Genomic DNA, 24,257 nt, shown 5'->3' with positions numbered 1-24,257 from the left:
ATGTGTCCAACTATTACCTCTGTTAATATACATCTGAGGCTTTTAACTATTTTGCAATCTACAGTCCTCAGACGAACTTTATTAAAAAAAAATAGACAAGGCTATTTTTTCGAATGAGCCGAGGTTCTATTTGTGTGTCGTGTTCTGTAATGCTGCAACAGTGTAATGGGGATGTAGCTCAGTGGTAGAGCGCATGCTTTGCATGTATGAGGCCCCGGGTTCAATCCCCGGCATCTCCAGGTGCAATTAATTTTAATTTAGAAGAGTCGGCATGAGTGACTTTGTTTACATAGTTCCAATGAAGAATTTATTCACCAGAAGATGAATTGTATCGAGAAAAATATGTAGGCAAAAAGTGATGTTTTCAAAATATTCACAAACTCGGCTTTAGTCACAGCTTCTTTAAATAAGTCAAAATTTTACAATTTAGTAATTATCACACAACAATGTCAACATTAGTGTATCAATCCAAAGAAAAATCTTTAAGCTCCAAATCCTCTCTTGTCTTAAAAATCCTGTGTCTGGTTTCCTTCTGAGGACAGAGTCTGCATTAGATTTCCTTATTCCCAAAGAAAATAGCATAGCGTTGCCAACTTCTCTAAGTGGGTTTTTAATAGTGTATATGGCGTATCCTACTTAAATTCTAGAGTTTCGGGAAGTTTCCTTGACCTCACATTCGTAGTTTTAGTGACTTCTCATGAGAATTTCATTTCTTTGGCTACAGAAGCTTTATTAAAATTGTTTCAAGGCTGATGTTTTAGAAAAGAGTCCAACATAGCTCCTTCCACAGCTTGGAACGTTTAGCCGAAAAGAAAATGCAATTCAGGTTTTGATTTTGAACAATTTAGAGTTGAGTGAGCAAACTTAATTAAACATCTGCTAAGATCCTGTTCACTGCTGTCTCAGAAAATCTGGTGCCTGGTGTCCATGAGGTGTCAGTAAATCGATTATAGGTCCTCATTCCCCTAGTAAAAGAGGATAATTTTTGGATAAGAAGATGATATACTTAGTGAAGAACTTCATATTTTGACCAATAAAGTCATAAATGGAAGGGCATTTAAGCCATCTCATATAACAATTGACACTAAGTTACCATACGTAGGCTAGGAGTCCTAAACAATCATTGGATGTGGTTAAATGTGTCCAACTATTACCTCTGTTAATATACATCTGAGGCTTTTAACTATTTTGCAATCTACAGTCCTCAGACGAACTTTATTAAAAAAAATAGACAAGGTTATTTTTTCGAATGAGCCGAGGTTCTATTTGTGTGTCGTGTTCTGTAATGCTGCAGCAATGTAATGGGGATGTAGCTCAGTGGTAGAGCGCATGCTTTGCATGTATGAGGCCCCGGGTTCAATCCCCGGCATCTGCAGGTGCAATTAATTTTAATTTAGAAGAGTCGGCATGAGTGACTTTGTTTACATAGTTCCAATGAAGAATTTATTCACCAGAAGATGAATTGTATCGAGAAAAATATGTAGGCAAAAAGTGATGTTTTCAAAATATTCACAAACTCGGCTTTAGTCACAGCTTCTTTAAATAAGTCAAAATTTTACAATTTAGTAATTATCACACAACAATGTCAACATTAGTGTATCAATCCAAAGAAAAATCTTTAAGCTCCAAATCCTCTCTTGTCTTAAAAATCCTGTGTCTGGTTTCCTTCTGAGGACAGAGTCTGCATTAGATTTCCTTATTCCCAAAGAAAATAGCATAGCGTTGCCAACTTCTCTAAGTGGGTTTTTAATAGTGTATATGGCGTATCCTACTTAAATTCTAGAGTTTCGGGAAGTTTCCTTGACCTCACATTCGTAGTTTTAGTGACTTCTCATGAGAATTTCATTTCTTTGGCTACAGAAGCTTTATTAAAATTGTTTCAAGGCTGATGTTTTAGAAAAGAGTCCAACATAGCTCCTTCCACAGCTTGGAAGGTTTGGCCGAAAAGAAAATGCAATTCAGGTTTTGATTTTGAACAATTTAGAGTTGAGTGAGCAAACTTAATTAAACATCTGCTAAGATCCTGTTCACTGCTGTCTCAGAAAATCTGGTGCCTGGTGTCCATGAGGTGTCAGTAAATCGATTATAGGTCCTCATTCCCCGAGTAAAAGAGGATAATTTTTGGATAAGAAGATGATATACTTAGTGAAGAACTTCATATTTTGACCAATAAAGTCAAAATTTTATAATTTAGTAATTATCACACAACAATGTCAACATTAGTGTATCAATCCAAAGAAAAATCTTTAAGCTCCAAATCCTCTCTTGTCTTAAAAATCCTGTGTCTGGTTTCCTTCTGAGGACAGAGTCTGCATTAGATTTCCTTATTCCCAAAGAAAATAGCATAGCGTTGCCAACTTCTCTAAGTGGGTTTTTAATAGTGTATATGGCGTATCCTACTTAAATTCTAGAGTTTCGGGAAGTTTCCTTGACCTCACATTCGTAGTTTTAGTGACTTCTCATGAGAATTTCATTTCTTTGGCTACAGAAGCTTTATTAAAATTGTTTCAAGGCTGATGTTTTAGAAAAGAGTAGAACATAGCTCCTTCCACAGCTTGGAACGTTTAGCCGAAAAGAAAATGCAATTCAGGTTTTGATTTTGAACAATTTAGAGTTGAGTGAGCAAACTTAATTAAACATCTGCTAAGATCCTGTTCACTGCTGTCTCAGAAAATCTGGTGCCTGGTGTCCATGAGGTGTCAGTAAATCGATTATAGGTCCTCACTCCCCGAGTAAAAGAGGATAATTTTTGGATAAGAAGATGATATACTTAGTGAAGAACTTCATATTTTGACCAATAAAGTCATAAATGGAAGGGCATTTAAGCCATCTGATATAACAATTGACACTAAGTTACCATACATAGGCTAGGAGTCCTAAACAATCATTGGATGTGGTTAAATGTGTCCAACTATTACCTCTGTTAATATACATCTGAGGCTTTTTACTATTTTGCAATCTACAGTCCTCAGACGAACTTTATTAAAAAAAAATAGACAAGGCTATTTTTTCGAATGAGCCGAGGTTCTATTTGTGTGTCGTGTTCTGTTATGCAGCAATGTAATGGGGATGTAGCTCAGTGGTAGAGCGCATGCTTTGCATGTATGAGGCCCAGGGTTCAATCCCCGGCATCTCCAGGTGCAATTAATTTTAATTTAGAAGAGTCGGCATGAGTGACTTTGTTTACATAGTTCCAATGAAGAATTTATTCACCAGAAGATGAATTGTATCGAGAAAAATATGTAGGCAAAAAGTGATGTTTTCAAAATTTTCACAAACTCGGCTTTAGTCACAGCTTCTTTAAATAAGTCAAAATTTTACAATTTAGTAATTATCACACAACAATGTCAACATTAGTGTATCAATCCAAAGAAAAATCTTTAAGCTCCAAATCCTCTCTTGTCTTAAAAATCCTGTGTCTGGTTTCCTTCTGAGGACAGAGTCTGCATTAGATTTCCTTATTCCCAAAGAAAATAGCATAGCGTTGCCAACTTCTCTAAGTGGGTTTTTAATAGTGTATATGGCGTATCCTACTTAAATTCTAGAGTTTCGGGAAGTTTCCTTGACCTCACATTTGTAGTTTTAGTGACTTCTCATGAGAATTTAATTTCTTTGGCTACAGAAGCTTTATTAAAATTGTTTCAAGGCTGATGTTTTAGAAAAGAGTCCAACATAGCTCCTTCCACAGCTTGGAACGTTTAGCCGAAAAGAAAATGCAATTCAGGTTTTGATTTTGAACAATTTAGAATTGAGTGAGCAAACTTAATTAAACATCTGCTAAGATCCTGTTCACTGCTGTCTCAGAAAATCTGGTGCCTGGTGTCCATGAGGTGTCAGTAAATCGATTATAGGTCCTCATTCCCCTAGTAAAAGAGGATAATTTTTGGATAAGAAGATGATATACTTAGTGAAGAACTTCATATTTTGACCAATAAAGTCATAAATGGAAGGGCATTTAAGCCATCTGATATAACAATTGACACTAAGTTACCATACGTAGGCTAGGAGTCCTAAACAATCATTGGATGTGGTTAAATGTGTCCAACTATTACCTCTGTTAATATACATCTGAGGCTTTTAACTATTTTGCAATCTACAGTCCTCAGACGAACTTTATTAAAAAAAAATAGACAAGGCTATTTTTTCGAATGAGCCGAGGTTCTATTTGTGTGTCGTGTTCTGTAATGCTGCAACAGTGTAATGGGGATGTAGCTCAGTGGTAGAGCGCATGCTTTGCATGTATGAGGTCCCGGGTTCAATCCCCGGCATCTCCAGGTGCATGTATGAGGCCCCGGGTTCAATCCCCGGCATCTCCAGGTGCAATTAATTTTAATTTAGAAGAGTCGGCATGAGTGAATTTGTTTACATAGTTCCAATGAAGAATTTATTCACCAGAAGATGAATTGTATCGAGAAAAATATGTAGGCAAAAAGTGATGTTTTCAAAATATTCACAAACTCGGCTTTAGTCACAGCTTCTTTAAATAAGTCAAAATTTTACAATTTAGTAATTATCACACAACAATGTCAACATTAGTGTATCAATCCAAAGAAAAATCTTTAAGCTCCAAATCCTCTCTTGTCTTAAAAATCCTGTGTCTGGTTTCCTTCTGAGGACAGAGTCTGCATTAGATTTCCTTATTCCCAAAGAAAATAGCATAGCGTTGCCAACTTCTCTAAGTGGGTTTTTAATAGTGTATATGGCGTATCCTACTTAAATTCTAGAGTTTCGGGAAGTTTCCTTGACCTCACATTCGTAGTTTTAGTGACTTCTCATGAGAATTTCATTTCTTTGGCTACAGAAGCTTTATTAAAATTGTTTCAAGGCTGATGTTTTAGAAAAGAGTCCAACATAGACCTTCCACAGCTTGGAACGTTTAGCCGAAAAGAAAATGCAATTCAGGTTTTGATTTTGAACAATTTAGAGTTGAGTGAGCAAACTTAATTAAACATCTGCTAAGATCCTGTTCACTGCTGTCTCAGAAAATCTGGTGCCTGGTGTCCATGAGGTGTCAGTAAATCGATTATAGGTCCTCATTCCCAGAGTAAAAGAGGATAATTTTTGGATAAGAAGATATACTTAGTGAAGAACTTCATATTTCGACCAATAAAGTCATAAATGGAAGGGCATTTAAGCCATCTGATATAACAATTGACACTAAGTTACCATACGTAGGCTAGGAGTCCTAAACAATCATTGGATGTGGTTAAATGTGTCCAACTATTACCTCTGTTAATATACATCTGAGGCTTTTAACTATTTTGCAATCTACAGTCCTCAGACGAACTTTATTAAAAAAAAAAATAGACAAGGCTATTTTTTCGAATGAGCCGAGGTTCTATTTGTGTGTCGTGTTCTGTAATGCTGCAACAGTGTAATGGGGATGTAGCTCAGTGGTAGAGCGCATGCTTTGCATGTATGAGGCCCCGGGTTCAATCCCCGGCATCTCCAGGTGCATGTATGAGGCCCCGGGTTCAATCCCTGGCATCTCCAGGTGCAATTAATTTTAATTTAGAAGAGTCTGCATGAGTGACTTTGTTTACATAGTTCCAATGAATAATTTTTTCACCAGAAGATGAATTGTATCGAGAAAAATATGTAGGCAAAAAGTGATGTTTTAAAAATATTCACAAACTCGGCTTTAGTCACAGCTTCTTTAAATAAGTCAAAATTTTACAATTTAGTAATTATCACACAACAATGTCAACATTAGTGTATCAATCCAAAGAAAAATCTTTAAGCTCCAAATCCTCTCTTGTCTTAAAAATCCTGTGTCTGGTTTCCTTCTGAGGACAGAGTCTGCATTAGATTTCCTTATTCCCAAAGAAAATAGCATAGCGTTGCCAACTTCTCTAAGTGGGTTTTTAATAGTGTATATGGCGTATCCTACTTAAATTCTAGAGTTTCGGGAAGTTTCCTTGACCTCACATTCGTAGTTTTAGTGACTTCTCATGAGAATTTCATTTCTTTGGCTACAGAAGCTTTATTAAAATTGTTTCAAGGCTGATGTTTTAGAAAAGAGTCCAACATGGACCTTCCACAGCTTGGAACGTTTAGCCGAAAAGAAAATGCAATTCAGGTTTTGATTTTGAACAATTTAGAGTTGAGTGAGCAAACTTAATTAAACATCTGCTAAGATCCTGTTCACTGCTGTCTCAGAAAATCTGGTGCCTGGTGTCCATGAGGTGTCAGTAAATCGATTATAGGTCCTCATTCCCCGAGTAAAAGAGGATAATTTTTGGATAAGAAGATATACTTAGTGAAGAACTTCATATTTCGACCAATAAAGTCATAAATGGAAGGGCATTTAAGCCATCTGATATAACAATTGACACTAAGTTACCATACGTAGGCTAGGAGTCCTAAACAATCATTGGATGTGGTTAAATGTGTCCAACTATTACCTCTGTTAATATACATCTGAGGCTTTTAACTATTTTGCAATCTACAGTCCTCAGACGAACTTTATTAAAAAAAAATAGACAAGGCTATTTTTTCGAATGAGCCGAGGTTCTATTTGTGTGTCGTGTTCTGTAATGCTGCAACAGTGTAATGGGGATGTAACTCAGTGGTAGAGCGCATGCTTTGCATGTATGAGGCCCCGGGTTCAATCCCCGGCATCTCCAGGTGCATGTATGAGGCCCCGGGTTCAATCCCCGGCATCTCCAGGTGCAATTAATTTTAATTTAGAAGAGTCGGCATGAGTGACTTTGTTTACATAGTTCCAATGAAGAATTTATTCACCAGAAGATGAATTGTATCGAGAAAAATATGTAGGCAAAAAGTGATGTTTTCAAAATATTCACAAACTCGGCTTTAGTCACAGCTTCTTTAAATAAGTCAAAATTTTACAATTTAGTAATTATCACACAACAATGTCAACATTAGTGTATCAATCCAAAGAAAAATCTTTAAGCTCCAAATCCTCTCTTGTCTTAAAAATCCTGTGTCTGGTTTCCTTCTGAGGACAGAGTCTGCATTAGATTTCCTTATTCCCAAAGAAAATAGCATAGCGTTGCCAACTTCTCTAAGTGGGTTTTTAATAGTGTATATGGCGTATCCTACTTAAATTCTAGAGTTTCGGGAAGTTTCCTTGACCTCACATTCGTAGTTTTAGTGACTTCTCATGAGAATTTCATTTCTTTGGCTACAGAAGCTTTATTAAAATTGTTTCAAGGCTGATGTTTTAGAAAAGAGTCCAACATAGCTCCTTCCACAGCTTGGAACGTTTAGCCGAAAAGAAAATGCAATTCAGGTTTTGATTTTGAACAATTTAGAGTTGAGTGAGCAAACTTAATTAAACATCTGCTAAGATCCTGTTCACTGCTGTCTCAGAAAATCTGGTGCCTGGTGTCCATGAGGTGTCAGTAAATCGATTATAGGTCCTCATTCCCCGAGTAAAAGAGGATAATTTTTGGATAAGAAGATGATATACTTAGTGAAGAACTTCATATTTTGACCAATAAAGTCAAAATTTTACAATTTAGTAATTATCACACAACAATGTCAACATTAGTGTATCAATCCAAAGAAAAATCTTTAAGCTCCAAATCCTCTCTTGTCTTAAAAATCCTGTGTCTGGTTTCCTTCTGAGGACAGAGTCTGCATTAGATTTCCTTATTCCCAAAGAAAATAGCATAGCGTTGCCAACTTCTCTAAGTGGGTTTTTAATAGTGTATATGGCGTATCCTACTTAAATTCTAGAGTTTCGGGAAGTTTCCTTGACCTCACATTCGTAGTTTTAGTGACTTCTCATGAGAATTTCATTTCTTTGGCTACAGAAGCTTTATTAAAATTGTTTCAAGGCTGATGTTTTAGAAAAGAGTAGAACATAGCTCCTTCCACAGCTTGGAACGTTTAGCCGAAAAGAAAATGCAATTCAGGTTTTGATTTTGAACAATTTAGAGTTGAGTGAGCAAACTTAATTAAACATCTGCTAAGATCCTGTTCACTGCTGTCTCAGAAAATCTGGTGCCTGGTGTCCATGAGGTGTCAGTAAATCGATTATAGGTCCTCATTCCCCGAGTAAAAGAGGATAATTTTTGGATAAGAAGATGATATACTTAGTGAAGAACTTCATATTTTGACCAATAAAGTCATAAATGGAAGGGCATTTAAGCCATCTGATATAACAATTGACACTAAGTTACCATACGTAGGCTAGGAGTCCTAAACAATCATTGGATGTGGTTAAATGTGTCCAACTATTACCTCTGTTAATATACATCTGAGGCTTTTAACTATTTTGCAATCTACAGTCCTCAGACGAACTTTATTAAAAAAAATAGACAAGGCTATTTTTTCGAATGAGCCGAGGTTCTATTTGTGTGTCGTGTTCTGTAATGCAGCAGCAATGTAATGGGGATGTAGCTCAGTGGTAGACCGCATGCTTTGCATGTATGAGGCCCCGGGTTCAATCCCCGGCATCTCCAGGTGCATGCAATTAATTTTAATTTAGAAGAGTCGGCATGAGTGACTTTGTTTACATAGTTCCAATGAAGAATTTATTCACCAGAAGATGAATTGTATCGAGAAAAATATGTAGGCAAAAAGTGATGTTTTCAAAATATTCACAAACTCGGCTTTAGTCACAGCTTCTTTAAATAAGTCAAAATTTTACAATTTAGTAATTATCACACAACAATGTCAACATTAGTGTATCAATCCAAAGAAAAATCTTTAAGCTCCAAATCCTCTCTTGTCTTAAAAATCCTGTGTCTGGTTTCCTTCTGAGGACAGAGTCTGCATTAGATTTCCTTATTCCCAAAGAAAATAGCATAGCGTTGCCAACTTCTCTAAGTGGGTTTTTAATAGTGTATATGGCGTATCCTACTTAAATTCTAGAGTTTCGGGAAGTTTCCTTGACCTCACATTCGTAGTTTTAGTGACTTCTCATGAGAATTTCATTTCTTTGGCTACAGAAGCTTTATTAAAATTGTTTCAAGGCTGATGTTTTAGAAAAGAGTCCAACATGGACCTTCCACAGCTTAGAACGTTTAGCCGAAAAGAAAATGCAATTCAGGTTTTGATTTTGAACAATTTAGAGTTGAGTGAGCAAACTTAATTAAACATCTGCTAAGATCCTGTTCACTGCTGTCTCAGAAAATCTGGTGCCTGGTGTCCATGAGGTGTCAGTAAATCGATTATAGGTCCTCATTCCCCGAGTAAAAGAGGATAATTTTTGGATAAGAAGATATACTTAGTGAAGAACTTCATATTTTGACCAATAAAGTCATAAATGGAAGGGCATTTAAGCCATCTGATATAACAATTGACACTAAGTTACCATACGTAGGCTAGGAGTCCTAAACAATCATTGGATGTGGTTAAATGTGTCCAACTATTACCTCTGTTAATATACATCTGAGGCTTTTAACTATTTTGCAATCTACAGTCCTCAGACGAACTTTATTAAAAAAAATAGACAAGGCTATTTTTTCGAATGAGCCGAGGTTCTATTTGTGTGTCGTGTTCTGTAATGCTGCAACAGTGTAATGGGGATGTAGCTCAGTGGTAGAGCGCATGCTTTGCATGTATGAGGCCCCGGGTTCAATCCCCGGCATCTCCAGGTGCATGCAATTAATTTTAATTTAGAAGAGTCGGCATGAGTGACTTTGTTTACATAGTTCCAATGAAGAATTTATTCACCAGAAGATGAATTGTATCGAGAAAAATATGTAGGCAAAAAGTGATGTTTTCAAAATATTCACAAACTCGGCTTTAGTCACAGCTTCTTTAAATAAGTCAAAATTTTACAATTTAGTAATTATCACACAACAATGTCAACATTAGTGTATCAATCCAAAGAAAAATCTTTAAGCTCCAAATCCTCTCTTGTCTTAAAAATCCTGTGTCTGGTTTCCTTCTGAGGACAGAGTCTGCATTAGATTTCCTTATTCCCAAAGAAAATAGCATAGCGTTGCCAACTTCTCTAAGTGGGTTTTTAATAGTGTATATGGCGTATCCTACTTAAATTCTAGAGTTTCGGGAAGTTTCCTTGACCTCACATTCGTAGTTTTAGTGACTTCTCATGAGAATTTCATTTCTTTGGCTACAGAAGCTTTATTAAAATTGTTTCAAGGCTGATGTTTTAGAAAAGAGTCCAACATGGACCTTCCACAGCTTAGAACGTTTAGCCGAAAAGAAAATGCAATTCAGGTTTTGATTTTGAACAATTTAGAGTTGAGTGAGCAAACTTAATTAAACATCTGCTAAGATCCTGTTCACTGCTGTCTCAGAAAATCTGGTGCCTGGTGTCCATGAGGTGTCAGTAAATCGATTATAGGTCCTCATTCCCCGAGTAAAAGAGGATAATTTTTGGATAAGAAGATATACTTAGTGAAGAACTTCATATTTTGACCAATAAAGTCATAAATGGAAGGGCATTTAAGCCATCTGATATAACAATTGACACTAAGTTACCATACATAGGCTAGGAGTCCTAAACAATCATTGGATGTGGTTAAATGTGTCCAACTATTACCTCTGTTAATATACATCTGAGGCTTTTAACTATTTTGCAATCTACAGTCCTCAGACGAACTTTATTAAAAAAAAATAGACAAGGCTATTTTTTCGAATGAGCCGAGGTTCTATTTGTGTGTCGTGTTCTGTAATGCTGCAACAGTGTAATGGGGATGTAGCTCAGTGGTAGAGCGCATGCTTTGCATGTATGAGGCCCCGGGTTCAATCCCCGGCATCTCCAGGTGCAATTAATTTTAATTTAGAAGAGTCGGCATGAGTGACTTTGTTTACATAGTTCCAATGAAGAATTTATTCACCAGAAGATGAATTGTATCGAGAAAAATATGTAGGCAAAAAGTGATGTTTTCAAAATATTCACAAACTCGGCTTTAGTCACAGCTTCTTTAAATAAGTCAAAATTTTACAATTTAGTAATTATCACACAACAATGTCAACATTAGTGTATCAATCCAAAGAAAAATCTTTAAGCTCCAAATCCTCTCTTGTCTTAAAAATCCTGTGTCTGGTTTCCTTCTGAGGACAGAGTCTGCATTAGATTTCCTTATTCCCAAAGAAAATAGCATAGCGTTGCCAACTTCTCTAAGTGGGTTTTTAATAGTGTATATGGCGTATCCTACTTAAATTCTAGAGTTTCGGGAAGTTTCCTTGACCTCACATTCGTAGTTTTAGTGACTTCTCATGAGAATTTCATTTCTTTGGCTACAGAAGCTTTATTAAAATTGTTTCAAGGCTGATGTTTTAGAAAAGAGTCCAACATAGCTCCTTCCACAGCTTGGAACGTTTAGCCGAAAAGAAAATGCAATTCAGGTTTTGATTTTGAACAATTTAGAGTTGAGTGAGCAAACTTAATTAAACATCTGCTAAGATCCTGTTCACTTCTGTCTCAGAAAATCTGGTGCCTGGTGTCCATGAGGTGTCAGTAAATCGATTATAGGTCCTCATTCCCCGAGTAAAAGAGGATAATTTTTGGATAAGAAGATGATATACTTAGTGAAGAACTTCATATTTTGACCAATAAAGTCATAAATGGAAGGGCATTTAAGCCATCTGATATAACAATTGACACTAAGTTACCATACGTAGGCTAGGAGTCCTAAACAATCATTGGATGTGGTTAAATGTGTCCAACTATTACCTCTGTTAATATACATCTGAGGCTTTTAACTATTTTGCAATCTACAGTCCTCAGACGAACTTTATTAAAAAAAAATAGACAAGGTTATTTTTTCGAATTAGCCGAGGTTCTATTTGTGTGTCGTGTTCTGTACAACTGTAGCAATGTAATGGGGATGTAGCTCAGTGGTAGAGCGCATGCTTCGCATGTATGAGGCCCCGGGTTCAATCCCCGGCATCTCCAGGTGCAATTAATTTTAATTTAGAAGAGTTGGCATGAGTGACTTTGTTTACATAGTTCCAATGAAGAATTTATTCACCAGAAGATGAATTGTATCGAGAAAAATATGTAGGCAAAAAGTGATGTTTTCAAAATATTCACAAACTCGGCTTTAGTCACAGCTTCTTTAAATAAGTCAAAATTTTACAATTTAGTAATTATCACACAACAATGTCAACATTAGTGTATCAATCCAAAGAAAAATCTTTAAGCTCCAAATCCTCTCTTGTCTTAAAAATCCTGTGTCTGGTTTCCTTCTGAGGACAGAGTCTGCATTAGATTTCCTTATTCCCAAAGAAAATAGCATAGCGTTGCCAACTTCTCTAAGTGGGTTTTTAATAGTGTATATGGCGTATCCTACTTAAATTCTAGAGTTTCGGGAAGTTTCCTTGACCTCACATTCGTAGTTTTAGTGACTTCTCATGAGAATTTCATTTCTTTGGCTACAGAAGCTTTATTAAAATTGTTTCAAGGCTGATGTTTTAGAAAAGAGTCCAACATGGACCTTCCACAGCTTAGAACGTTTAGCCGAAAAGAAAATGCAATTCAGGTTTTGATTTTGAACAATTTAGAGTTGAGTGAGCAAACTTAATTAAACATCTGCTAAGATCCTGTTCACTGCTGTCTCAGAAAATCTGGTGCCTGGTGTCCATGAGGTGTCAGTAAATCGATTATAGGTCCTCATTCCCCGAGTAAAAGAGGATAATTTTTGGATAAGAAGATGATATACTTAGTGAAGAACTTCATATTTTGACCAATAAAGTCATAAATGGAAGGGCATTTAAGCCATCTGATATAACAATTGACACTAAGTTACCATACGTAGGCTAGGAGTCCTAAACAATCATTGGATGTGGTTAAATGTGTCCAACTATTACCTCTGTTAATATACATCTGAGGCTTTTAACTATTTTGCAATCTACAGTCCTCAGACGAACTTTATTAAAAAAAAATAGACAAGGCTATTTTTTCGAATGAGCCGAGGTTCTATTTGTGTGTCGTGTTCTGTAATGCTGCAACAGTGTAATGGGGATGTAGCTCAGTGGTAGAGCGCATGCTTTGCATGTATGAGGCCCCGGGTTCAATCCCCGGCATCTCCAGGTGCAATTAATTTTAATTTAGAAGAGTCGGCATGAGTGACTTTGTTTACATAGTTCCAATGAAGAATTTATTCACCAGAAGATGAATTGTATCGAGAAAAATATGTAGGCAAAAAGTGATGTTTTCAAAATATTCACAAACTCGGCTTTAGTCACAGCTTCTTTAAATAAGTCAAAATTTTACAATTTAGTAATTATCACACAACAATGTCAACATTAGTGTATCAATCCAAAGAAAAATCTTTAAGCTCCAAATCCTCTCTTGTCTTAAAAATCCTGTGTCTGGTTTCCTTCTGAGGACAGAGTCTGCATTAGATTTCCTTATTCCCAAAGAAAATAGCATAGCGTTGCCAACTTCTCTAAGTGGGTTTTTAATAGTGTATATGGCGTATCCTACTTAAATTCTAGAGTTTCGGGAAGTTTCCTTGAGCTCACATTCGTAGTTTTAGTGACTTCTCATGAGAATTTCATTTCTTTGGCTACAGAAGCTTTATTAAAATTGTTTCAAGGCTGATGTTTTAGAAAAGAGTCCAACATAGCTCCTTCCACAGCTTGGAACGTTTAGCCGAAAAGAAAATGCAATTCAGGTTTTGATTTTGAAAAATTTAGAGTTGAGTAAGCAAACTTAATTAAACATCTGCTAAGATCCTGTTCACTTCTGTCTCAGAAAATCTGGTGCCTGGTGTCCATGAGGTGTCAGTAAATCGATTATAGGTCCTCATTCCCCGAGTAAAAGAGGATAATTTTTGGATAAGAAGATGATATACTTAGTGAAGAACTTCATATTTTGACCAATAAAGTCATAAATGGAAGGGCATTTAAGCCATCTGATATAACAATTGACACTAAGTTACCATACGTAGGCTAGGAGTCCTAAACAATCATTGGATGTGGTTAAATGTGTCCAACTATTACCTCTGTTAATATACATCTGAGGCTTTTAACTATTTTGCAATCTACAGTCCTCAGACGAACTTTATTAAAAAAAAAATAGACAAGGTTATTTTTTCGAATTAGCCGAGGTTCTATTTGTGTGTCGTGTTCTGTACAACTGTAGCAATGTAATGGGGATGTAGCTCAGTGGTAGAGCGCATGCTTCGCATGTATGAGGCCCCGGGTTCAATCCCCGGCATCTCCAGGTGCAATTAATTTTAATTTAGAAGAGTCGGCATGAGTGACTTTGTTTACATAGTTCCAATGAAGAATTTATTCACCAGAAGATGAATTGTATCGAGAAAAATATGTAGGCAAAAAGTGATGTTTTCAAAATATTCACAAACTCGGCTTTAGTCACAGCTTCTTTAAATAAGTCAAAATTTTACAATTTAGTAATTATCACACAACAATGTCAACATTAGTGTATCAATCCAAAGAAAAATCTTTAAGCTCCAAATCCTCTCTTGTCTTAAAAATCCTGTGTCTGGTTTCCTTCTGAGGACAGAGTCTGCATTAGATTTCCTTATTCCCAAAGAAAATAGCATAGCGTTGCCAACTTCTCTAAGTGGGTTTTTAATAGTGTATATGGCGTATCCTACTTAAATTCTAGAGTTTCGGGAAGTTTCCTTGACCTCACATTCGTAGTTTTAGTGACTTCTCATGAGAATTTCATTTCTTTGGCTACAGAAGCTTTATTAAAATTGTTTCAAGGCTGATGTTTTAGAAAAGAGTCCAACATGGACCTTCCACAGCTTAGAACGTTTAGCCGAAAAGAAAATGCAATTCAGGTTTTGATTTTGAACAATTTAGAGTTGAGTGAGCAAACTTAATTAAACATCTGCTAAGATCCTGTTCACTGCTGTCTCAGAAAATCTGGTGCCTGGTGTCCATGAGGTGTCAGTAAATCGATTATAGGTCCTCATTCCCCGAGTAAAAGAGGATAATTTTTGGATAAGAAGATGATATACTTAGTGAAGAACTTCATATTTTGACCAATAAAGTCATAAATGGAAGGGCATTTAAGCCATCTGATATAACAATTGACACTAAGTTACCATACGTAGGCTAGGAGTCCTAAACAATCATTGGATGTGGTTAAATGTGTCCAACTATTACCTCTGTTAATATACATCTGAGGCTTTTAACTATTTTGCAATCTACAGTCCTCAGACGAACTTTATTAAAAAAAAATAGACAAGGTTATTTTTTCGAATTAGCCGAGGTTCTATTTGTGTGTCGTGTTCTGTACAACTGTAGCAATGTAATGGGGATGTAGCTCAGTGGTAGAGCGCATGCTTCGCATGTATGAGGCCCCGGGTTCAATCCCCGGCATCTCCAGGTGCATGTATGAGGCCCTGGGTTCAATCCCCGGCATCTCCAGGTGCAATTAATTTTAATTTAGAAGAGTCGGCATGAGTGACTTTGTTTACATAGTTCCAATGAAGAATTTATTCACCAGAAGATGAATTGTATCGAGAAAAATATGTAGGCAAAAAGTGATGTTTTCAAAATATTCACAAACTCGGCTTTAGTCACAGCTTCTTTAAATAAGTCAAAATTTTACAATTTAGTAATTATCACACAACAATGTCAACATTAGTGTATCAATCCAAAGAAAAATCTTTAAGCTCCAAATCCTCTCTTGTCTTAAAAATCCTGTGTCTGGTTTCCTTCTGAGGACAGAGTCTGCATTAGATTTCCTTATTCCCAAAGAAAATAGCATAGCGTTGCCAACTTCTCTAAGTGGGTTTTTAATAGTGTATATGGCGTATCCTACTTAAATTCTAGAGTTTCGGGAAGTTTCCTTGACCTCACATTCGTAGTTTTAGTGACTTCTCATGAGAATTTCATTTCTTTGGCTACAGAAGCTTTATTAAAATTGTTTCAAGGCTGATGTTTTAGAAAAGAGTCCAACATGGACCTTCCACAGCTTAGAACGTTTAGCCGAAAAGAAAATGCAATTCAGGTTTTGATTTTGAACAATTTAGAGTTGAGTGAGCAAACTTAATTAAACATCTGCTAAGATCCTGTTCACTGCTGTCTCAGAAAATCTGGTGCCTGGTGTCCATGAGGTGTCAGTAAATCGATTATAGGTCCTCATTCCCCGAGTAAAAGAGGATAATTTTTGGATAAGAAGATATACTTAGTGAAGAACTTCATATTTTGACCAATAAAGTCATAAATGGAAGGGCATTTAAGCCATCTGATATAACAATTGACACTAAGTTACCATACGTAGGCTAGGAGTCCTAAACAATCATTGGATGTGGTTAAATGTGTCCAACTATTACCTCTGTTAATATACATCTGAGGCTTTTAACTATTTTGCAATCTACAGTCCTCAGACGAACTTTATTAAAAAAAAATAGACAAGGCTATTTTTTCGAATGAGCCGAGGTTCTATTTGTGTGTCGTGTTCTGTAATGCTGCAACAGTGTAATGGGGATGTAGCTCAGTGGTAGAGCGCATGCTTTGCATGTATGAGGCCCCGGGTTCAATCCCCGGCATCTCCAGGTGCAATTAATTTTAATTTAGAAGAGTCGGCATGAGTGACTTTGTTTACATAGTTCCAATGAAGAATTTATTCACCAGAAGATGAATTGTATCGAGAAAAATATGTAGGCAAAAAGTGATGTTTTCAAAATATTCACAAACTCGGCTTTAGTCACAGCTTCTTTAAATAAGTCAAAATTTTACAATTTAGTAATTATCACACAACAATGTCAACATTAGTGTATCAATCCAAAGAAAAATCTTTAAGCTCCAAATCCTCTCTTGTCTTAAAAATCCTGTGTCTGGTTTCCTTCTGAGGACAGAGTCTGCATTAGATTTCCTTATTCCCAAAGAAAATAGCATAGCGTTGCCAACTTCTCTAAGTGGGTTTTTAATAGTGTATATGGCGTATCCTACTTAAATTCTAGAGTTTCGGGAAGTTTCCTTGACCTCACATTCGTAGTTTTAGTGACTTCTCATGAGAATTTCATTTCTTTGGCTACAGAAGCTTTATTAAAATTGTTTCAAGGCTGATGTTTTAGAAAAGAGTCCAACATAGCTCCTTCCACAGCTTGGAACGTTTAGCCGAAAAGAAAATGCAATTCAGGTTTTGATTTTGAACAATTTAGAGTTGAGTGAGCAAACTTAATTAAACATCTGCTAAGATCCTGTTCACTTCTGTCTCAGAAAATCTGGTGCCTGGTGTCCATGAGGTGTCAGTAAATCGATTATAGGTCCTCATTCCCCGAGTAAAAGAGGATAATTTTTGGATAAGAAGATGATATACTTAGTGAAGAACTTCATATTTTGACCAATAAAGTCATAAATGGAAGGGCATTTAAGCCATCTGATATAACAATTGACACTAAGTTACCATACGTAGGCTAGGAGTCCTAAACAATCATTGGATGTGGTTAAATGTGTCCAACTATTACCTCTGTTAATATACATCTGAGGCTTTTAACTATTTTGCAATCTACAGTCCTCAGACGAACTTTATTAAAAAAAAATAGACAAGGTTATTTTTTCGAATTAGCCGAGGTTCTATTTGTGTGTCGTGTTCTGTACAACTGTAGCAATGTAATGGGGATGTAGCTCAGTGGTAGAGCGCATGCTTCGCATGTATGAGGCCCCGGGTTCAATCCCCGGCATCTCCAGGTGCAATTAATTTTAATTTAGAAGAGTCGGCATGAGTGACTTTGTTTACATAGTTCCAATGAAGAATTTATTCACCAGAAGATGAATTGTATCGAGAAAAATATGTAGGCAAAAAGTGATGTTTTCAAAATATTCACAAACTCGGCTTTAGTCACAGCTTCTTTAAATAAGTCAAAATTTTACAATTTAGTAATTATCACACAACAATGTCAACATTAGTGTATCAATCCAAAGAAAAATCTTTAAGCTCCAAATCCTCTCTTGTCTTAAAAATCCTGTGTCTGGTTTCCTTCTGAGGACAGAGTCTGCATTAGATTTCCTTATTCCCAAAGAAAATAGCATAGCGTTGCCAACTTCTCTAAGTGGGTTTTTAATAGTGTATATGGCGTATCCTACTTAAATTCTAGAGTTTCGGGAAGTTTCCTTGACCTCACATTCGTAGTTTTAGTGACTTCTCATGAGAATTTCATTTCTTTGGCTACAGAAGCTTTATTAAAATTGTTTCAAGGCTGATGTTTTAGAAAAGAGTCCAACATGGACCTTCCACAGCTTAGAACGTTTAGCCGAAAAGAAAATGCAATTCAGGTTTTGATTTTGAACAATTTAGAGTTGAGTGAGCAAACTTAATTAAACATCTGCTAAGATCCTGTTCACTGCTGTCTCAGAAAATCTGGTGCCTGGTGTCCATGAGGTGTCAGTAAATCGATTATAGGTCCTCATTCCCCGAGTAAAAGAGGATAATTTTTGGATAAGAAGATATACTTAGTGAAGAACTTCATATTTTGACCAATAAAGTCATAAATGGAAGGGCATTTAAGCCATCTGATATAACAATTGACACTAAGTTACCATACGTAGGCTAGGAGTCCTAAACAATCATTGGATGTGGTTAAATGTGTCCAACTATTACCTCTGTTAATATACATCTGAGGCTTTTAACTATTTTGCAATCTACAGTCCTCAGACGAACTTTATTAAAAAAAAATAGACAAGGCTATTTTTTCGAATGAGCCGAGGTTCTATTTGTGTGTCGTGTTCTGTAATGCTGCAACAGTGTAATGGGGATGTAGCTCAGTGGTAGAGCGCATGCTTTGCATGTATGAGGCCCCGGGTTCAATCCCCGGCATCTCCAGGTGCAATTAATTTTAATTTAGAAGAGTCGGCATGAGTGACTTTGTTTACATAGTTCCAATGAAGAATTTATTCACCAGAAGATGAATTGTATCGAGAAAAATATGTAGGCAAAAAGTGATGTTTTCAAAATATTCACAAACTCGGCTTTAGTCACAGCTTCTTTAAATAAGTCAAAATTTTACAATTTAGTAATTATCACACAACAATGTCAACATTAGTGTATCAATCCAAAGAAAAATCTTTAAGCTCCAAATCCTCTCTTGTCTTAAAAATCCTGTGTCTGGTTTCCTTCTGAGGACAGAGTCTGCATTAGATTTCCTTATTCCCAAAGAAAATAGCATAGCGTTGCCAACTTCTCTAAGTGGGTTTTTAATAGTGTATATGGCGTATCCTACTTAAATTCTAGAGTTTCGGGAAGTTTCCTTGAGCTCACATTCGTAGTTTTAGTGACTTCTCATGAGAATTTCATTTCTTTGGCTACAGAAGCTTTATTAAAATTGTTTCAAGGCTGATGTTTTAGAAAAGAGTCCAACATAGCTCATTCCACAGCTTGGAACGTTTAGCCGAAAAGAAAATGCAATTCAGGTTTTGATTTTGAACAATTTAGAGTTGAGTGAGCAAACTTAATTAAACATCTGCTAAGATCCTGTTCACTTCTGTCTCAGAAAATCTGGTGCCTGGTGTCCATGAGGTGTCAGTAAATCGATTATAGGTCCTCATTCCCCGAGTAAAAGAGGATAATTTTTGGATAAGAAGATGATATACTTAGTGAAGAACTTCATATTTTGACCAATAAAGTCATAAATGGAAGGGCATTTAAGCCATCTGATATAACAATTGACACTAAGTTACCATACGTAGGCTAGGAGTCCTAAACAATCATTGGATGTGGTTAAATGTGTCCAACTATTACCTCTGTTAATATACATCTGAGGCTTTTAACTATTTTGCAATCTACAGTCCTCAGACGAACTTTATTAAAAAAAAATAGACAAGGTTATTTTTTCGAATTAGCCGAGGTTCTATTTGTGTGTCGTGTTCTGTACAACTGTAGCAATGTAATGGGGATGTAGCTCAGTGGTAGAGCGCATGCTTCGCATGTATGAGACCCCGGGTTCAATCCCCGGCATCTCCAGGTGCAATTAATTTTAATTTAGAAGAGTCGGCATGAGTGACTTTGTTTACATAGTTCCAATGAAGAATTTATTCACCAGAAGATGAATTGTATCGAGAAAAATATGTAGGCAAAAAGTGATGTTTTCAAAATATTCACAAACTCGGCTTTAGTCACAGCTTCTTTAAATAAGTCAAAATTTTACAATTTAGTAATTATCACACAACAATGTCAACATTAGTGTATCAATCCAAAGAAAAATCTTTAAGCTCCAAATCCTCTCTTGTCTTAAAAATCCTGTGTCTGGTTTCCTTCTGAGGACAGAGTCTGCATTAGATTTCCTTATTCCCAAAGAAAATAGCATAGCGTTGCCAACTTCTCTAAGTGGGTTTTTAATAGTGTATATGGCGTATCCTACTTAAATTCTAGAGTTTCGGGAAGTTTCCTTGACCTCACATTCGTAGTTTTAGTGACTTCTCATGAGAATTTCATTTCTTTGGCTACAGAAGCTTTATTAAAATTGTTTCAAGGCTGATGTTTTAGAAAAGAGTCCAACATGGACCTTCCACAGCTTAGAACGTTTAGCCGAAAAGAAAATGCAATTCAGGTTTTGATTTTGAACAATTTAGAGTTGAGTGAGCAAACTTAATTAAACATCTGCTAAGATCCTGTTCACTGCTGTCTCAGAAAATCTGGTGCCTGGTGTCCATGAGGTGTCAGTAAATCGATTATAGGTCCTCATTCCCTGAGTAAAAGAGGATAATTTTTGGATAAGAAGATATACTTAGTGAAGAACTTCATATTTTGACCAATAAAGTCATAAATGGAAGGGCATTTAAGCCATCTGATATAACAATTGACACTAAGTTACCATACGTAGGCTAGGAGTCCTAAACAATCATTGGATGTGGTTAAATGTGTCCAACTATTACCTCTGTTAATATACATCTGAGGCTTTTAACTATTTTGCAATCTACAGTCCTCAGACGAACTTTATTAAAAAAAAATAGACAAGGCTATTTTTTCGAATGAGCCGAGGTTCTATTTGTGTGTCGTGTTCTGTACAACTGTAGCAATGTAATGGGGATGTAGCTCAGTGGTAGAGCGCATGCTTCGCATGTATGTGGCCCCGGGTTCAATCCCCGGCATCTCCAGGTGCAATTAATTTTAATTTAGAAGAGTCGGCATGAGTGACTTTGTTTACATAGTTCCAATGAAGAATTTATTCACCAGAAGATGAATTGTATCGAGAAAAATATGTAGGCAAAAAGTGATGTTTTCAAAATATTCACAAACTCGGCTTTAGTCACAGCTTCTTTAAATAAGTCAAAATTTTACAATTTAGTAATTATCACACAACAATGTCAACATTAGTGTATCAATCCAAAGAAAAATCTTTAAGCTCCAAATCCTCTCTTGTCTTAAAAATCCTGTGTCTGGTTTCCTTCTGAGGACAGAGTCTGCATTAGATTTCCTTATTCCCAAAGAAAATAGCATAGCGTTGCCAACTTCTCTAAGTGGGTTTTTAATAGTGTATATGGCGTATCCTACTTAAATTCTAGAGTTTCGGGAAGTTTCCTTGACCTCACATTCGTAGTTTTAGTGACTTCTCATGAGAATTTCATTTCTTTGGCTACAGAAGCTTTATTAAAATTGTTTCAAGGCTGATGTTTTAGAAAAGAGTCCAACATGGACCTTCCACAGCTTAGAACGTTTAGCCGAAAAGAAAATGCAATTCAGGTTTTGATTTTGAACAATTTAGAGTTGAGTGAGCAAACTTAATTAAACATCTGCTAAGATCCTGTTCACTGCTGTCTCAGAAAATCTGGTGCCTGGTGTCCATGAGGTGTCAGTAAATCGATTATAGGTCCTCATTCCCCGAGTAAAAGAGGATAATTTTTGGATAAGAAGATGATATACTTAGTGAAGAACTTCATATTTTGACCAATAAAGTCATAAATGGAAGGGCATTTAAGCCATCTGATATAACAATTGACACTAAGTTACCATACGTAGGCTAGGAGTCCTAAACAATCATTGGATGTGGTTAAATGTGTCCAACTATTACCTCTGTTAATATACATCTGAGGCTTTTAACTATTTTGCAATCTACAGTCCTCAGACGAACTTTATTAAAAAAAAATAGACAAGGTTATTTTTTCGAATTAGCCGAGGTTCTATTTGTGTGTCGTGTTCTGTACAACTGTAGCAATGTAATGGGGATGTAGCTCAGTGGTAGAGCGCATGCTTTGCATGTATGAGGCCCCGGGTTCAATCCCCGGCATCTCCAGGTGCAATTAATTTTAATTTAGAAGAGTCGGCATGAGTGACTTTGTTTACATAGTTCCAATGAAGAATTTATTCACCAGAAGATGAATTGTATCGAGAAAAATATGTAGGCAAAAAGTGATGTTTTCAAAATATTCACAAACTCGGCTTTAGTCACAGCTTCTTTAAATAAGTCAAAATTTTACAATTTAGTAATTATCACACAACAATGTCAACATTAGTGTATCAATCCAAAGAAAAATCTTTAAGCTCCAAATCCTCTCTTGTCTTAAAAATCCTGTGTCTGGTTTCCTTCTGAGGACAGAGTCTGCATTAGATTTCCTTATTCCCAAAGAAAATAGCATAGCGTTGCCAACTTCTCTAAGTGGGTTTTTAATAGTGTATATGGCGTATCCTACTTAAATTCTAGAGTTTCGGGAAGTTTCCTTGACCTCACATTCGTAGTTTTAGTGACTTCTCATGAGAATTTCATTTCTTTGGCTACAGAAGCTTTATTAAAATTGTTTCAAGGCTGATGTTTTAGAAAAGAGTCCAACATGGACCTTCCACAGCTTAGAACGTTTAGCCGAAAAGAAAATGCAATTCAGGTTTTGATTTTGAACAATTTAGAGTTGAGTGAGCAAACTTAATTAAACATCTGCTAAGATCCTGTTCACTGCTGTCTCAGAAAATCTGGTGCCTGGTGTCCATGAGGTGTCAGTAAATCGATTATAGGTCCTCATTCCCCGAGTAAAAGAGGATAATTTTTGGATAAGAAGATATACTTAGTGAAGAACTTCATATTTTGACCAATAAAGTCATAAATGGAAGGGCATTTAAGCCATCTGATATAACAATTGACACTAAGTTACCATACGTAGGCTAGGAGTCCTAAACAATCATTGGATGTGGTTAAATGTGTCCAACTATTACCTCTGTTAATATACATCTGAGGCTTTTAACTATTTTGCAATCTACAGTCCTCAGACGAACTTTATTAAAAAAAAATAGACAAGGCTATTTTTTCGAATGAGCCGAGGTTCTATTTGTGTGTCGTTTTCTGTAATGCTGCAACAGTGTGATGGGGATGTAGCTCAGTGGTAGAGCGCATGCTTTGCATGTATGAGGCCCCGGGTTCAATCCCCGGCATCTCCAGGTGCAATTAATTTTAATTTAGAAGAGTCGGCATGAGTGACTTTGTTTACATAGTTCCAATGAAGAATTTATTCACCAGAAGATGAATTGTATCGAGAAAAATATGTAGGCAAAAAGTGATGTTTTCAAAATATTCACAAACTCGGCTTTAGTCACAGCTTCTTTAAATAAGTCAAAATTTTACAATTTAGTAATTATCACACAACAATGTCAACATTAGTGTATCAATCCAAAGAAAAATCTTTAAGCTCCAAATCCTCTCTTGTCTTAAAAATCCTGTGTCTGGTTTCCTTCTGAGGACAGAGTCTGCATTAGATTTCCTTATTCCCAAAGAAAATAGCATAGCGTTGCCAACTTCTCTAAGTGGGTTTTTAATAGTGTATATGGCGTATCCTACTTAAATTCTAGAGTTTCGGGAAGTTTCCTTGACCTCACATTCGTAGTTTTAGTGACTTCTCATGAGAATTTCATTTCTTTGGCTACAGAAGCTTTATTAAAATTGTTTCAAGGCTGATGTTTTAGAAAAGAGTCCAACATGGACCTTCCACAGCTTAGAACGTTTAGCCGAAAAGAAAATGCAATTCAGGTTTTGATTTTGAACAATTTAGAGTTGAGTGAGCAAACTTAATTAAACATCTGCTAAGATCCTGTTCACTGCTGTCTCAGAAAATCTGGTGCCTGGTGTCCATGAGGTGTCAGTAAATCGATTATAGGTCCTCATTCCCCGAGTAAAAGAGGATAATTTTTGGATAAGAAGATATACTTAGTGAAGAACTTCATATTTTGACCAATAAAGTCATAAATGGAAGGGCATTTAAGCCATCTGATATAACAATTGACACTAAGTTACCATACGTAGGCTAGGAGTCCTAAACAATCATTGGATGTGGTTAAATGTGTCCAACTATTACCTCTGTTAATATACATCTGAGGCTTTTAACTATTTTGCAATCTACAGTACTCAGACGAACTTTATTAAAAAAAATAGACAAGGCTATTTTTTCAAATGAGCCGAGGTTCT

General features: G+C 36.2%; 20 non-coding genes across 20 annotated transcripts; all 20 read left to right on the top strand.

Annotated features, from left to right (window-relative positions):
- Nucleotides 1–167: 167 nt before the first annotated feature.
- On the top strand, nt 168–239 carry TRNAA-UGC (transfer RNA alanine (anticodon UGC)). The gene has a single exon. It is a non-coding gene; the product is annotated as a tRNA-Ala (tRNA).
- Nucleotides 240–1,303: 1,064 nt separating this feature from the next.
- TRNAA-UGC (transfer RNA alanine (anticodon UGC)) lies at nt 1,304–1,375 on the top strand. Its single transcript has one exon. It is a non-coding gene; the product is annotated as a tRNA-Ala (tRNA).
- Nucleotides 1,376–3,065: 1,690 nt separating this feature from the next.
- TRNAA-UGC (transfer RNA alanine (anticodon UGC)) lies at nt 3,066–3,137 on the top strand. The gene has a single exon. It is a non-coding gene; the product is annotated as a tRNA-Ala (tRNA).
- A 1,065-nt stretch (nt 3,138–4,202) lies between these two features.
- TRNAA-UGC (transfer RNA alanine (anticodon UGC)) lies at nt 4,203–4,274 on the top strand. The gene has a single exon. It is a non-coding gene; the product is annotated as a tRNA-Ala (tRNA).
- Nucleotides 4,275–5,379: 1,105 nt separating this feature from the next.
- TRNAA-UGC (transfer RNA alanine (anticodon UGC)) lies at nt 5,380–5,451 on the top strand. Its single transcript has one exon. It is a non-coding gene; the product is annotated as a tRNA-Ala (tRNA).
- Nucleotides 5,452–6,554: 1,103 nt separating this feature from the next.
- On the top strand, nt 6,555–6,626 carry TRNAA-UGC (transfer RNA alanine (anticodon UGC)). Its single transcript has one exon. It is a non-coding gene; the product is annotated as a tRNA-Ala (tRNA).
- Nucleotides 6,627–8,360: 1,734 nt separating this feature from the next.
- Nucleotides 8,361–8,432, top strand: TRNAA-UGC (transfer RNA alanine (anticodon UGC)). The gene has a single exon. It is a non-coding gene; the product is annotated as a tRNA-Ala (tRNA).
- A 1,064-nt stretch (nt 8,433–9,496) lies between these two features.
- Nucleotides 9,497–9,568, top strand: TRNAA-UGC (transfer RNA alanine (anticodon UGC)). Its single transcript has one exon. It is a non-coding gene; the product is annotated as a tRNA-Ala (tRNA).
- A 1,065-nt stretch (nt 9,569–10,633) lies between these two features.
- Nucleotides 10,634–10,705, top strand: TRNAA-UGC (transfer RNA alanine (anticodon UGC)). The gene has a single exon. It is a non-coding gene; the product is annotated as a tRNA-Ala (tRNA).
- Nucleotides 10,706–11,770: 1,065 nt separating this feature from the next.
- On the top strand, nt 11,771–11,842 carry TRNAA-CGC (transfer RNA alanine (anticodon CGC)). Its single transcript has one exon. It is a non-coding gene; the product is annotated as a tRNA-Ala (tRNA).
- Nucleotides 11,843–12,906: 1,064 nt separating this feature from the next.
- TRNAA-UGC (transfer RNA alanine (anticodon UGC)) lies at nt 12,907–12,978 on the top strand. The gene has a single exon. It is a non-coding gene; the product is annotated as a tRNA-Ala (tRNA).
- Nucleotides 12,979–14,044: 1,066 nt separating this feature from the next.
- On the top strand, nt 14,045–14,116 carry TRNAA-CGC (transfer RNA alanine (anticodon CGC)). The gene has a single exon. It is a non-coding gene; the product is annotated as a tRNA-Ala (tRNA).
- A 1,064-nt stretch (nt 14,117–15,180) lies between these two features.
- On the top strand, nt 15,181–15,252 carry TRNAA-CGC (transfer RNA alanine (anticodon CGC)). Its single transcript has one exon. It is a non-coding gene; the product is annotated as a tRNA-Ala (tRNA).
- A 1,103-nt stretch (nt 15,253–16,355) lies between these two features.
- On the top strand, nt 16,356–16,427 carry TRNAA-UGC (transfer RNA alanine (anticodon UGC)). Its single transcript has one exon. It is a non-coding gene; the product is annotated as a tRNA-Ala (tRNA).
- A 1,065-nt stretch (nt 16,428–17,492) lies between these two features.
- Nucleotides 17,493–17,564, top strand: TRNAA-CGC (transfer RNA alanine (anticodon CGC)). The gene has a single exon. It is a non-coding gene; the product is annotated as a tRNA-Ala (tRNA).
- A 1,061-nt stretch (nt 17,565–18,625) lies between these two features.
- On the top strand, nt 18,626–18,697 carry TRNAA-UGC (transfer RNA alanine (anticodon UGC)). Its single transcript has one exon. It is a non-coding gene; the product is annotated as a tRNA-Ala (tRNA).
- A 1,065-nt stretch (nt 18,698–19,762) lies between these two features.
- Nucleotides 19,763–19,834, top strand: TRNAA-CGC (transfer RNA alanine (anticodon CGC)). The gene has a single exon. It is a non-coding gene; the product is annotated as a tRNA-Ala (tRNA).
- A 1,061-nt stretch (nt 19,835–20,895) lies between these two features.
- TRNAA-CGC (transfer RNA alanine (anticodon CGC)) lies at nt 20,896–20,967 on the top strand. The gene has a single exon. It is a non-coding gene; the product is annotated as a tRNA-Ala (tRNA).
- Nucleotides 20,968–22,031: 1,064 nt separating this feature from the next.
- Nucleotides 22,032–22,103, top strand: TRNAA-UGC (transfer RNA alanine (anticodon UGC)). Its single transcript has one exon. It is a non-coding gene; the product is annotated as a tRNA-Ala (tRNA).
- Nucleotides 22,104–23,164: 1,061 nt separating this feature from the next.
- On the top strand, nt 23,165–23,236 carry TRNAA-UGC (transfer RNA alanine (anticodon UGC)). Its single transcript has one exon. It is a non-coding gene; the product is annotated as a tRNA-Ala (tRNA).
- The last annotated feature ends 1,021 nt before the right edge of the window (nt 23,237–24,257 follow it).

Source organism: Pelobates fuscus, chromosome 12 (genome assembly GCF_036172605.1).
Source record: "Pelobates fuscus isolate aPelFus1 chromosome 12, aPelFus1.pri, whole genome shotgun sequence".
In the NCBI taxonomy this organism is placed as follows: domain Eukaryota; kingdom Metazoa; phylum Chordata; class Amphibia; order Anura; family Pelobatidae; genus Pelobates; species Pelobates fuscus.
This window is presented reverse-complemented; position numbering and strand designations above follow the sequence as displayed.